Raw genomic sequence first — 14,552 nt, 5'->3', positions numbered from 1 at the left:
TCGGTGTGTAAATCCATAAATACTAATTAGGGTTCATGTTTATGAACCATACATATATTTTTTCGATGGATATTCATATGAGCTTGCCACGGGGATGCATATTGTCGTTATCCATGCGTGTTGCTAGTGTACATTTTTCTAGATTGAATCAAAATGTGAAGATTTTGTTGTAACCAAAGCATATGATAAAGCATAATATAACCTCCTAAGATGGCCAACTTAACATGTGTCTCATTGAGTGGGGACCTTTCTAAAATTTGTAATAGTGATGGTCAAAGGGAAAATGTGCTTTAACGACATGAATATTGTTATGTATATGCAAGCCAATTCTTTTAGGAAAAATTTCATATAGTTTTTAGTCAACATTATGAATATTGAGTCATAATCTAGAGGGATTGTGGTTTGTGGACACATCGGACCCTAAACAGTGAGTTATAACCAATGAGCTAATGACCACAACAGATTGCAATGAACTTATTACCAACGTCATTGCATGATTGCAAGGGTATAATACCATAAAATTTCCTGAGGCTCCTCATTTTAACCTATCATGGTAAAGGCCCCTTGTGCCCCTATCTTAGGAAGGCTAGGCTTCCATAATCTATTATGTTTTATTTATTCTCACACTTTACCTGTAGGAATTTATAGGTTAAGTTCCTCAGGCAGAACACCAAAGGACACCGCTCACAAACAGATCACAGATCAATACACCGGTACTTTTGACGTGGTTAAAACCCTTAAAGAGGGAAATAGTCCACGGCCTGAGCCAACGCGACCACTTCAGGCAATTTATTAATAAAAGAATGAAAATTTAAATAAGCTTCTCTCATGGACGGTTAACCTACAAATGACCCTCCATGCTCTTTAAATAGAGATCATGGACCAATTGGGTGTTAAGCCACAGATCAAGTGTCGGTAACACCGAGGAGAGAATGAACCGTCAGATCACTACATATCGTGACCGTCAGATTGTAAGTTACAAAATGTACATAGTAAAGAAACACACTTTACCTAACTCTAAACTAGACCAAGTTATACTTAACTATTTCCTATGTGTCGGAATATCCTAACATCCCCCCTTAATAACAACTTGGGATAGGATTGAAGGATTTACAAATATGACACAATAGGAGAAGGAAGGAGGCACTACATCCTATCCCCCCTTCGTGACAACTTCATGAACTCCAACCATAAATTGATGTTTAGTGAACTTTGCCTCTGTGAGAGCCTTTATAAAGATGTCTGCAACTTGATCATCTGTTGAACAATATTGCACTTCAAGAACATGGTCATGAATGAGCTTTCTAATGAAGTGCATGTGCAGTTGAATGTGTTTGTTGTGCTGATGTTGGACTGGATCTTTTCATAGTTGAATGACACTTTGATTATCAGTCCAAAGTGTTGTTGGATCTTGCTACTGAAAGCTAAACTCTGACAGGATATGAGGAAGCCACAAGGATTCCTTACTAGCTTCTATGGCACCACAATACTCTGCTTCTGTTGAAGAAAGAGAATGGCACCTTGTTTCTTGCAAGCCCATGTAATAGGTCCTGAACCAAGAGTGAACACATAACGTGCAATAGACTTCCGATCATTAGGGTCACCAGCCCAATCGGAATCAGTGAAACCAACCAATAGAGGAGATGCTTCGGCACAATAATGAATCCCAAACTGAACTGTACCTCGAACATAACGAAGTATTCTTTTAGCTGCTTTCCAATGACTTTCATGTGGGTTTTGCATAAACCGAGCAACAAGGCCAACAACAAAGGAAAGGTCAGGATGAGTATGGGTTAGATACAAAAGTTTTCCTACAAGTCGACGGTTTAATGTAGCATCAACTTCAGGAGAAGTACAAGTGGCTGAAAGTTTGACTCCAAACTGAAAGGGAGAAGGGGTTGGCTTACAGTCTTCCATGTGAAAATGGCGTACAATATCACATGCATACTTGGACTGGGAAAGGGAAATACCTTCCTTGGATTGCAAGACTTGAAGACCCAGAAAATAATGTAAGTGTCCTAAGTCTGTCATTTCAAACTTCCTTTTAAGGCTAGACTTCACATGGTTTATAAGGTTGGGATCACTACGAGTCAGGATAAGATCATCAACATAAAGAACAAGAATGATAAGAGACTTGCCCACTTTCTTGGTGTAGACAGTATTGTCAGAATGACACCTAGAAAAGCCGTTTTCTAAAAGAAAGCTATCCATTTTGGCATACCAAGTTCGAGGAGCTTGCTTAAGACCATAAAGGGATTTCTTAAGCCGACATACAAGGCTGGAGTTTGTTTGTATAAAACCAATAGGTTGTTCCATATAGATTTCTTCATGCAAGTCGCCATGCAAGAAGGAAAATTTAACATCCATCTAATGGACTTCCGATTTGAAAGAGGCAGCAAGGGAAAGAACAAGGTGGATAGAGTTCATTTTGGCAACAAGGGAGAAAGTTTCAGTGTAGTCAATGCCTTCAGCTTGTGAAATACCCTTAGCAACATGACGAGATTTATGTTTATCAACTTTCCCCTCTGGTCTATACTTGGTTCTGTAAACCCATTTGCATCGAACAAGTTTTCGTCCGTTTGGTAGAGGAACAAGATCCCATGTATCATTTACCAATAAAGAATGATATTCTTCATTCATGGATGCTTCCCAATCTGGATGGCCTGAAGCTTTCGCAAAGGTGTCAAGATCATAATTCACTGAAGCTTGAGCCAGTAAAGAAGAGGCTCTATCAAACTAAGAACATGTACGTTGCTGATCTGTAGGATCACCAGCAAGAGAACCTGCTGCATCCCGAGTAGCACAGACCCATTTTGGAAGCTGAGGAGCCGAAGGAGGATCCTGAGAAGGTGGGGGAGGATTTTCATCCTCACTTTCATGATCTAAAGAATAAATATTTTCAAAAGTAGAATAGATAGGGAGAGGTGGCACATCTGCCGAACTAGGCTCACAGGCCAATATATTTTTAGCAAACTTTAGATCTCTTCTAATGATAACATTTTTGGACTTAAGTGGAATAAGTCTATATCCTTTGACATCTTTAGAATATCCAACAAAAATACATTTTTCACTCTTAGGTTCTAAAGCTTTATGTTTCTTATCTGGAATATGGGCCCATGCTTCACTTCCAAAAACACGAAAGTGACTTACATCTGGTTTTATTGAGCTCCATGTTTCTTCTGGAGTGATATTATTTAAAACCTTAGTAGGAGTGTGATTTATTATGTAATTTGCACAGTTAATTGCTTCTGCCCAATAATTAAGACTAAGTCCTTTAGATTGAAGCATACAATTAGCCATTTCCTTTAAGGTGTGATTCTTCCTTTCAGCTACACCATTTTGTTGTGGAGTATATGGAATAATATGTTGCATTTGAATTCCATTCTCAGTGAAAAATTTGATGAATTTTTTGTTAACATATTCTCTGCCATTATCAGATCTTAGCTTAAGAATTTGATGTCCAGATTGTTTTTCAACAAAGGCCTTAAAGGCCAAGAACATGTTAAATACTTCACTCTTGAGTTTTAAGAAGTATACCCAAGTGCGTCTGGAGAAATCATCAATGAAAGTTAATAAATACTTGTAGCCAGAGAAGGAAGCAACTGGAAGTGGACCACATAAATCACTATGCACGAGCTGTAAAGGGGTTGAGGCGTGCCAAGAGGCACGTTTTTCAAAATTGTCCCGATGATGTTTTCCGAGTACACATCCGGAAAAAACACCATCTCTGCAAGATACCATTGGAAAACTTGTCACCATATTTTCTTTACATAGATTTTGAAGAGAATGATAGTTTAAGTGACCAAATCGCTCATGCCAAAGTTTGCTCACTTCATCATTATGAGCAACAAATACTGAGGGAAGATTTGATGATCCAAAGTTGTGAAACTTATACAACCTTGTAGAATCATCAGCAATGCTAGTAGCTAAAATCTATCTAGGATCTCTTAGGTCCTTACTTACAACATCGTGAGGTGAAAATTCAACGATTTTACCTTCAACTAAATGAGTTATATGATATACAGATAGAAGGTTGCAGGATAAGGTTGGAACACATAATACATCATTAAATTGAACATTGTCTATATGAACAGTTCCAGTCCCTACAACACTAGGAGATCTATCGTAACCAACATATATATTTTTGGTGTTACAATCATTTAAAGAAGAAAACATGGCTTTGTTTTTGGCCATGTGATAAGAAGCTCCAGAATCAATGAGCCACTCATGAGAATGATAAGAATAAGATACATTTAGTGCATATCCAGACCGAGATGCTTGACAACGACATGAAGAAAGTGCCATTCCTGAAGATGAAGTGTAAGTTGAAGAGTTCTCCAAATGGATGTTATGCTTTTTCGTTGCTGCTTCCAAGGCTTCCATCTTCTTAAAGCCGTTGGATTCTAAGTGGCCATCTCGATTACAAAAGTTGCAATGTCTATCAGTCTTCTTCCCTTTGTTTTTATTTGTCTTATCATTTTGTTGAAATGATTTTTCATTTCGAGGCTGAAATTGCTTAGGACCCTTGTTTGGTTTAGGACCATTTTTTTTAGGATACAACTTCTTAGCATTCTTTGGATTTTGTTGTAGTTGGGCGGCTAATGCTTTCTTAGAAGAGTTTCCAAGATTAAGAAGACCAAGTTGTAAGAGTTTTTCTTGTTCTCTTATTAAAGAATCACAAAAAGAATCAAAGGAAGGGGACTTGTAGTCTTGTCCTTGAGAAATGAAGGCTTCTCTTGTAGAATGCAAGATGGACACAAACACAGAGTAGGTTGGTCCCAACTTAGTAATAATGGAATAGATAAGGTTACTATCTTCTATCTTAACCTTAACACCTTCCAAGAGAAGTCTAAGGGTCTTGAACTTGGACAAAAAATCTTCAATGCAAGAAAAATTATTGGGGTCCAATGTAAGCAACTCATTTTTAAGTTGATAGGCTCTAAGTTCATTTTTAATTCCAAAGACTTTAGTAATTTGTTTCATTGCTTCATCAGGAGCATCAAGTTCTGCAATATGGAATCTAAGATCTGGAGAAATAAACATCCCTATCAACTCACGTGCTTGGTCTTACCTATTTTCCCATTTAGCTGCCTTATCTTCATCTTTCAGTTTGGTCTCTTTGCCTGAGGCTATTCTGTAAAGACCTTTACTTCTAAGTAAATCCACAATGTAGGACCACGATTGGAAGTAGTTGGTGTTGTCAAGAATAAATTGGCATGGAATTTCCATTTTAATAGAAACTGAAGATATAGATGCTGAAACTAAGTGTTCTAATAGAAATATCTCGAAAAATTAGGTAGTTTAAAAAAAAACGGTTCTGAAAGCAGCTTCCGGATGAAGAAGTTATGGATTTTTGAAGAAAATTTGATGAAGTCGCCGACAAAGTGCGGGACTGTGCAGAAATGAAAAATCCGCCCCCACAAGAAGGAGACTTGAACTCAAGACCTCTACTCTCATAAATTAGTTTTGAACCAAGTGATATATACAAAAAGTTTGAGAGAGAGAGAGAGAGAGAGAGAGAGAGAGAGAGAGGGGTTGAAGCTTTGGGTTGTGTGCTTGCTTTGAGAAAGCTCTTTTTCCCTACAAACCAAAAAACACAAAATCAAACACGGACATACAATATAAAAACGAACCTTACGGCTCGAAGTTAGCTTTAGCCGAATACTAAATATTTTCCTCAATGTTTCTGATTTTCCGAGATCACACTAAGGCGCAGTGGAAAAGAGCATATGCATGAGAAAAATCCTTCCTTTCTGTTTCTGATTTTCCCAGATCGCAGAAAGTCGCGGGGAAAAGAGCATACACAAAAATGAAAGGTATAGATCCAGTACTAAAAAAGGCTAAATAAACCGAAACCGAAATAAACAGAGAGAAAATAATTGTAAACTGCAAACAAACATTGTATACGTCCAGATCTTAAAAATGACGCAGCTAGGGCTACCAGAAACCTTTCCATGTGAAACAGAAGGGGCTCCTCACTAGATCAGATGCTCTCAACACAACAGAGCAGTCCTCTCGGCCCGAAAGTAGTCAGAAATAGTAGATATAGAAAACGGTAGTCAGATGTAGTTCTACCGGATTCAGATTTGGATCACCAACGGACGCAACCCTCAAATAGCTCTGATACCATGTAGGAATTTACAGGGTAAGCTCCTCAGACAAAACACCAAAGGACACCGCTCAGAAACAGATCACAGATCAATACACCAGTACTTTTGATGTGGTTAAAACCCTCAAAGAGGGAAATAGTCCATGGCCTGAGCCAACGCGACCACTTCAGGCAATTTATTAATAAAAGAATGAAAATTTTCATAAGATTCTCTCATGGATGGTTAACCTAAAAATGACCCTCCATGCTCTTTAAATAGAGATCATGGACCAATCAGGTGTGAAGCCATGGACCAAGTGTCGGTAATACCGAGGAGAGAATGAACCATTGGATCACTACATATCGTGACCGTCAGATTGTAAGTTACAAAATGTACATAGTAAAGAAACACACTTTACCTAACTCTAAGCTAGACCAAGTTATACTTAACTATTTCCTATGTGTCGGAATATCCTAACATTACTAGCTACACCAAACCAAGCTCAATCATGTCTCTGAGAAAATGAAACTAAACTATAATATGTTTATTCCTTGTATGATATGTTGATGATCTATGAAATGTAATCGCACTTTGACTGTAGTAAAACAAGTCCACATAATATTATTTATAGCTTCATTGTTAGCCCCTCTAGTAGCAATGTCTTCACACTATGTACTTGACAAAGCAAGAATTGACTCATTTTTAGCTGTCTAGTTGATGGATCCAGCGAAAAATGCCAAATACACTTGTATACTTTCTGCTACCTACATCTCTAGCCTAATGAAGATCTATAAAGTATCATAAATAAAATTATCCATTTTGATTTGTCTTCTAACATAAAACATAGTCCTTCGTCTCCTTCAAATATGAAAAAATGGTTTTCGCAGTGACCCAATGCTCCTTCCTTGGATTAGACATAAATAGACTAACAACTAGCATTAAATGTGTAATTTCAAGCCGAGATACGAAACCCTAAAACTTCAACATATGGCATATTAGTCATCTATTTCCTTTCTATTTCAATCTTAAAACATATCTTTAGGGATATTTTCCACAGAGAGATACAAATGTACCACTACAAAAGGCAAGTGTATCTACTGGTTTACTTTTTTTGCATATGGTCAAGGTGAAGGTAATGAAGGTAGGGTGACTGGTATGGCAAACAAAAGTCATGTCCAACAAAAGTGTTTACTATAGGTGAGTTGGAAAGTCTTTTGATCTTAGTCTCTTTGGGTTGGCTATGGAAAATGCTAATGGAGATGGATATACCAACAATTGATAGTTTAAGAGGTGATGAGGAGGCTGGTATATAGGAGGACAAGCGAGCAAAGGAATCTTGGAAGCTTTTGACATCAACTAGAACTTCGACTTTGACAAGGAGACTTCGATCTCCTAAAATAGCCCATACAAGAGAGAGAGAGAGAGATACAGAGACAAAGACAAATACAAATAGAGAAACTTTGATTTTTTTCTTTCCTTCCTCCATGACCAAATTGGCACTCGTTTTAGCCTCCTTCTTTAGCTTCGTACTTTCCCAACTTCTAGCTTCTAGCTTTAGATATTGAACTATGTGAGAGATGAGATGCTCAAATTGAAAACAAACTACCTTGTATATATAGCCTTCCAATGAGGTCAAATTTTATTTTTTGAGGCTGACTTGGTGTGGAGATTACATAATTCATTTTTGACTCAGAATTAATTATTTTTACATCGTTTAAATCCCAAGAAGGGTCTCATAAAGTATACAATGACTCTAATGGCTCTTTATTAATCCTAGGAGTCCACAATGGGGACTTTGACTAATAAAATGAAGACCTAAGCATGAAACTCATGCTTTAATAAAACATTGTAATAATAATACAAATTCTTTTGACAAATACATTTTATCAAGACCAAACCTAGTTACATTTTTCAACACCATATACAAATATAGTGATTTTTAGAATACAATAGTTACTTTCTCTATACGTATTTAGTTTAAATATTCCATATGATACCTAGGGCAGATGATATAAATTTGGTTCATAGCATTGTTCGATCACTATTACAATCTAAAAACAAATCAAAAATGTAGTAAATTGCCCAATTTTCAAAAATATTTATGCTTATTACTTCATCTCCTAATTGAAGTCTCACAAGAGAACTTGAGATGTATGTATCTAATTTGAGGCAAGAGGAAATAAAAAATTGGATTAGATAAGACTAAATTTTTTTGAAAAATATACTACTAATAAAGGTTATTTTAGTGAACAATATAACATCAACATGAACAACATTTACAACTCACTTTGTAGTCACCATGCACATGTGTCTCGTCACAGTGGGATTCACCATCATCTTCACTATCCATGTTACAGTGGGGTTCTCAAGCATCTACATGCTCTTGCTCTACCACACATGTAAAGGCTTTAACATCTTACTCTGCAATCCTTTATGTTTCTTCTTCATCCATATGCATGTATGCATGATGGGTTTCACTTTTATAGACTTTATGACAATCATCCACATTTGAGTGGGATTATCCAAGAATTGTTTTCCTCCTGGAGTCTTGCTCATTTACTCTCAGACCTCTAGTTGACTTTCAATTGATTCGTCAATAGACTGTAACATAATTTGTTGTTTTACATCACTTTCCTTATACCAAATTCTACTTCTAGCGTCTTCCATGATTATTTGGAAGATGTAGATTTTACCACCTTGAACAAGGACTTCTCATCTAATGCATGTTTTATAAGATTGAATACTAAGGCATAATATACTTCATCATATGGGTTATTAGACTTATACTCAACCAAATCTTTACATTGAAGAAAAGTTTTCATTTTAATAGTTCTAAAAAATTATTATTTTTACGAGTAAATTTTGAAAGTTTTTCAAAGTGCTATATTTTAATTTTATAAATAATTAAGAAATTAATATAATTAGCATAGTCTAATTTTATATTTAATTAAAAATAATTAATGAAAAAAGAAAAATATAATATAAAAGAAAGAAATTGATATAATTAAATTTCATGTGGTTTGAACAACTATTCAAAATTTAAAAATATAAGTATCCCCTATCCACTCATGGAATCTTTGTGCAAGTTCCCAAAATGCAATGACACACAAGTTGTCTCTAATCGTATCAACAGAGATCAAAGGGAAATGAGAGGAATTGATGCCCTAGAAATCTTGTCAGAAAAAATTGTTGCGTTCTTCAGAGTCAGCTACACCCACAAAACAAAGAGCCCAACAAATTGTTGTCTTTATATAAGATAACGTGAATGGTAACTAAAATAACAGCCTGAGTATAGGCTCAAGGCAATAGTAGCTTACAAGGTGGTAGACTTAGGGCGCACTGTCAGAGTCAATTTTGCAGGTGTTAATAATAGTGTCTTAAAATTATATGGATTTATATTAATTGCTAACTGTCTTAAATGACTTTCACCTTAATTTTCACTGTCTTAAAAGACCATTGTATTAATATAATGTCATGTCTTAAATATAAAGTTTTGTCTTAAAATGTTTTTGTCACAAACTGTTTTTGTCTTAAATATAAAATTTTCTCTTAAGCTATTTTTGTCTCAATTTGTGTTTATCTTAAAATATTTTTGTCTCAAACTGTTTTTCGCTTAAATATTAAAATATTTTTGTCTGTAAGTGTTTTTGTCTTAAACTATTTTTGTCTCAAACTGTGTTTCGCATAAATATTAAAATATTTTTGTCTCAATGTGCTTTTTTCTTAGATAAAAAGTTGCCTTAATTTTTTTTTTTTTGTCTCAAAGTGTTTTTGTCTCAAAATTTATATTTAAGACAATTCAATTGATATTAAATTTTAATGTAAAATAACTAAATTAAAAAGTAATTTTTTAAGACAAAAGATTTCCTCTGTCTTAAAAAAAGATCTTAAAAATGTCATTCTTGTAGTAGTGTGTGTTTAATATGTTTCCCTTGGGTTTATTATTTCCATGGGTCTATAATATAAATCCCTTGGGTTTTTTAATCTAAGGGCTCATATTCCTAGAGTATAATATTATTCGTAGGGTTTATAAAATTAATCTTTGGTTTTAATTTGAATCCACTGGGTTTATAATCATGGTCAACCATAGTTCAACATGAAATTGTCACAAAACTTTTGTCAATATGAAAATCAATCAATGTTGCATTATGCGCAATGATTGTTTCAATATCAAAATCAACCATGGTAAATAATATTCCAATTTTGGATTATGACACATATTTTCTCAATATGGAAATCAATGATTGTCAACAACGGTCAATATGGAAATCAATGATGGTCAATTATGGTCAATAATCAAGGTCATATTGAGATAAATATTGTCTTTGGGTCCAATGTTACATTGTGAAAACCATGGACATCCATGGTCAAGCATGGTCCAGTGTCGGATTGTCACAATGACTGTCTCAATATGAAAATCAACCATGGTCAATCATGGATAACCATCATCCAACGTCTCAATGTGACAAATGTTGTCTTAATAGGAAATCAATCATCATAGTCATAGTCCAACGTCACATTGTGACAAAGATTGTTTCAATATGAAAATCAACTTTAGTCAACCATGGTAAACCATGCCAAACCATGTTTATTTTGGAGTTTATTATATTTATCTTATGGTTTATATACCTTTTGTTTATAATATTAATCCCTCGGGTTTAATATTATTCCCTTAGATTTATAATACTTTGAGGTTTTAGAATTGGTCTTTTGGTCTTATCATTCCCTTGAGCTCATAATATCATTCCCTTGGAGTTATTAATCTCAGAAGAAGAAAGTACCAAAAAGCCAATAACATTCCAACAAATGTGAACCTATACAATTGCACTAATTATTATTTATGTCGGCCAATAAAATCTATATCTGGTTGGATTCCAAACATATATATAATATGTATAAACACAAGATGAACAATCTATCGTTTTCCAAACAACAACTTATATCGTACAGGAACTGTGATTTTTCACTTATACCAAAGTGCGCTAAATGGATCATTCGAGGGGTGGCATGATAAATGGTCTCGATGAAGAGGATCAGAATATCTACAGCTCCAGCTAAATAGTGACTCGGAACCTCCTTCACAGAGACTAGCAGTTACCACGATTCCAGAGCCAAATGAAGTGGACAATGTCTCACAAGTTACTAAGGAACTTATCCAGCAGCATCATCTAATATCAAGATATATGAGACGATGTAATGGCGATCAATGGCAAGTGGACGATACTTGGGCAAGTGTGGACATACTTCGGTTAGACGAAATCCGACAAGTTGGAGAGTATGAATGGCAACCACTGAATTACAATGATGACCCTGACGTTGTAAAAAATGCAATGGTTCAGGATGAAAATATTATTTTGTTACGAAATATAATGGATTGGAGTCGTTCATATGGAGATGTTTTAAGCGAACAAATCCTATGGAGTGGCGGTTTTGGAAATTGTCAGCGGATGTTGGAAATGTGGGAGGAGAATAGCAATACTTCTAATTTACTATTTATAGTCGTCCGGGAAAGCTTTCATCTTCGTCCTGAGCTGAGGGAGCGACGTATTATTGGGCATAGCACGTATGCATTGGCTGCTGCTATTGCAGCTATGGAGACTTCTGAAAATATTTCTCTCTCAAGAGCTCGCAGGCACTGACGATGATGAGCGTGATAGCTTATTATGCGCAATCTGCCATGAAGTGTTTTCCACGCTGGAACCTGTAACAGATTTCCGCTGTAATCATCGTTTCCATAGGCATTGTATCTTTCACCGGTTCGTACGTCGACTTTCATGTCCACTGTGCAGAGACGAGTTGCTGTAGCCCTCGTTCCCATCGTAGATTAGCAAAATTTTGCTGTGTACACTACCGTTCGTATGAAAATATAATTTAATAACGTTGAAATTATTTTGATTCTTTTCATGTTTCCCATTCTCTCCACAGTTGTGAATTAATATGCAAGAACAGCTACTTTTTTGGTGTTTCTTTCGTTTTAAAAAAATAACCATTTTCATTGCTTCGATCAACATTACCATTGCATCTAAGGAACTCACTTTTACGGAGTGATTGTTTAAGATTGGCGTTTAGTAAATACCGTCATTAGAAATGAGTCGAACACTTAAAAAAAATCTATATGATTGACAACAAAGCTTGGTGCAACTACAAATTAAATGTTTTATCTCAAAGACTCAAACTATAACAGATAACTATTAGTTAGATAACTTTTATACCTAAGCATATACAAGTAATATATATTAGCATGTTAAATTTGTATAGATATTATAGTTGTTCTAATAGAATCGTTTTTAAATGTCTAGTCAATAATCTCCATTGTGTTTATATAGCTAATTATCATAGTCAAATCACCAAATAACTATAAACAAAAAATATTCCTTCTCGTAGAAAGTATTAAATGTGTATAAACAGCTTATAAAAAGCTGAAAATTCCTTTAGATATTTGTTCATTGGCCCACATTGAATTTATCAACAAAATAGAGGTTATTTATGAGGTGGAGTGCAAAGCTTATACCAGTAAGAGGTGGGATACCTTAAGAGGCAAAGCGTACCTTTACAGTCACAAACACCATAAAAGTATTTCCTCAAACATTAATTGACTTTTGTGCATCAATTTAGCTATAAAAAACTATTGAGGACTATTGTGACAAATGTAGAATTATAGCACTTTAATATTCAATGATAAAATATAATTTTCTCCACAACACAGAAAAAATATTCACTGAAAACCTTAAATAATTCTGCAAAAAAGCATAGTAGGTCAACCTTCTGAAACAGATTCATTTATTTTATTAAAGAGTTAGTGAAATATAGTCATTATTCTTTGGACACCAAATTGTACATATCTTATATTGAAGGTGTTTATCTATCTTCTTTATCTTTTTGTGAGCTGATTTCATAACATTTGGTATCAAAGCTTTGGATTCTAGGGTTTCACTACTCCAAATAGGACATTATGGCATTTTCACTACGAAGTTTTATGCGCTAAAATAAAAACCCATTTGAAAGAAATCGGTCTAAACCTCAAGTCTGGATTTCATATCGTGTCTCGCTATATTTTTGGAGATATGATCTAAGCAAGTTAGGATCTTTGCAAGCTCCAGAATTTCATCTCAAAACAGGTCATCATGGAATTTTCGCTATAATTTGTTTCTACGAAGGTTCAGACTCTGAAATTAAAACGTGTTTGAGCTGAGCTTGGGCTTGAATTTCAGATCTTGTTTCGTTATATCTGTGCAGATAGAGTCCAAGACATTTATGGGTTTTGCAGGTTCCCAAATTACATCCCAAGCAGGTAACCTAGGGAAAATCACCATAGTTGTTTCTTTGAGCATCAGATTGAAATTTCATAAGACGTTATAGAAAGAAGACAAACTGTAGTTTTTTGTGTATATTTTTCAGATCGGAAGGTCAAAACAGTAACATGTGGCACTTCATACAAGTTCGCTCTTCCGAAAAGGTATATAATCAAGTCATCTTGGAATATTGTGCATAACGCTTTTTTGGGGAATCCAATTTTGATAAGATTGGTGGCATTGGAAAGAGGATGCAGAGGGCTAGTGCATTTCGCAGTTTCAGAACTGGAAGATTTGAAATTACAAAGTTACAGTCGTTTCATGCTCGAGCTCCTAAAATCAAGGAAAGGTGATATGAGGAAGTTTGATAGCAAGGATCCGGCAAATAGGATGCTACCGATGGAGCAATCTTTTGATCTATATGAGGTGCAAAAGTTACGAAAGGTACGTATTTCATCTTCATATTTAGAACCAGATCAATTTTTGTGGTATAGAGGGCTTTGTTCTCATAAACCACTTGTTACGTGGTAAATTTTCACGGAGGAAATGATAGCACATTATGAGGATACAAAGAGAAACACCTTCTTTAGCCAATTGATAAATCTCAAACAAAAGTGTTTAATGGCAGAGCACATTGACGACTTTAAAAAATGGAATATAAGGGAAAATGATATTCCAAAGAAGGAGAGGATTCATGTCTCTATACGGACCTTAAAGGATAACATTGAGCATGAGATTTCTCTTTGGGAACCTGATCCATTGGAGAATACATTTAGCTGGGCAAGAAAAGTGGAAAGCAAAATTGTGGAAACAAGGAATTATACCCCTCACAACTATAAAGATGGAAGTGTTGTTTCTCCTAGCCTTCCACAACCTACAAGATTTTTTTATAGACATTTTTGTGCCTTACAGCTCTAAGCATGAAATGTCCATAAACCAAAGGATCCTAAGTCCCTAAAAGTGTTGTTCCGACCCCTAAAGGAACAAGGTCAACAAATTACAGCTTCTCCCAGAAGTTCTCCACCAGAAACTGCTCAGAATCTGTCAAGTCAGGATCATTTCAGCTGCTCCACTGGCTAGCTGCGTTGCATAGCATCCAAATACACTAGCTAGGTGCATTGCAACGCACCTAAATGCACTACCAGGGTGCGTTGAGCGGGAAATGACAAAT

Source organism: Pinus tabuliformis, chromosome 4_2 (assembly GCF_031772625.1).
Source record: "Pinus tabuliformis cultivar Carrire ecotype Pingquan chromosome 4_2, CPIR1, whole genome shotgun sequence".
NCBI classification, from domain to species: Eukaryota; Viridiplantae; Streptophyta; class Pinopsida; order Pinales; family Pinaceae; genus Pinus; species Pinus tabuliformis.
The sequence above is the reverse complement of the archived record's forward strand: the minus strand, read 5'-3'. Positions refer to the sequence as shown.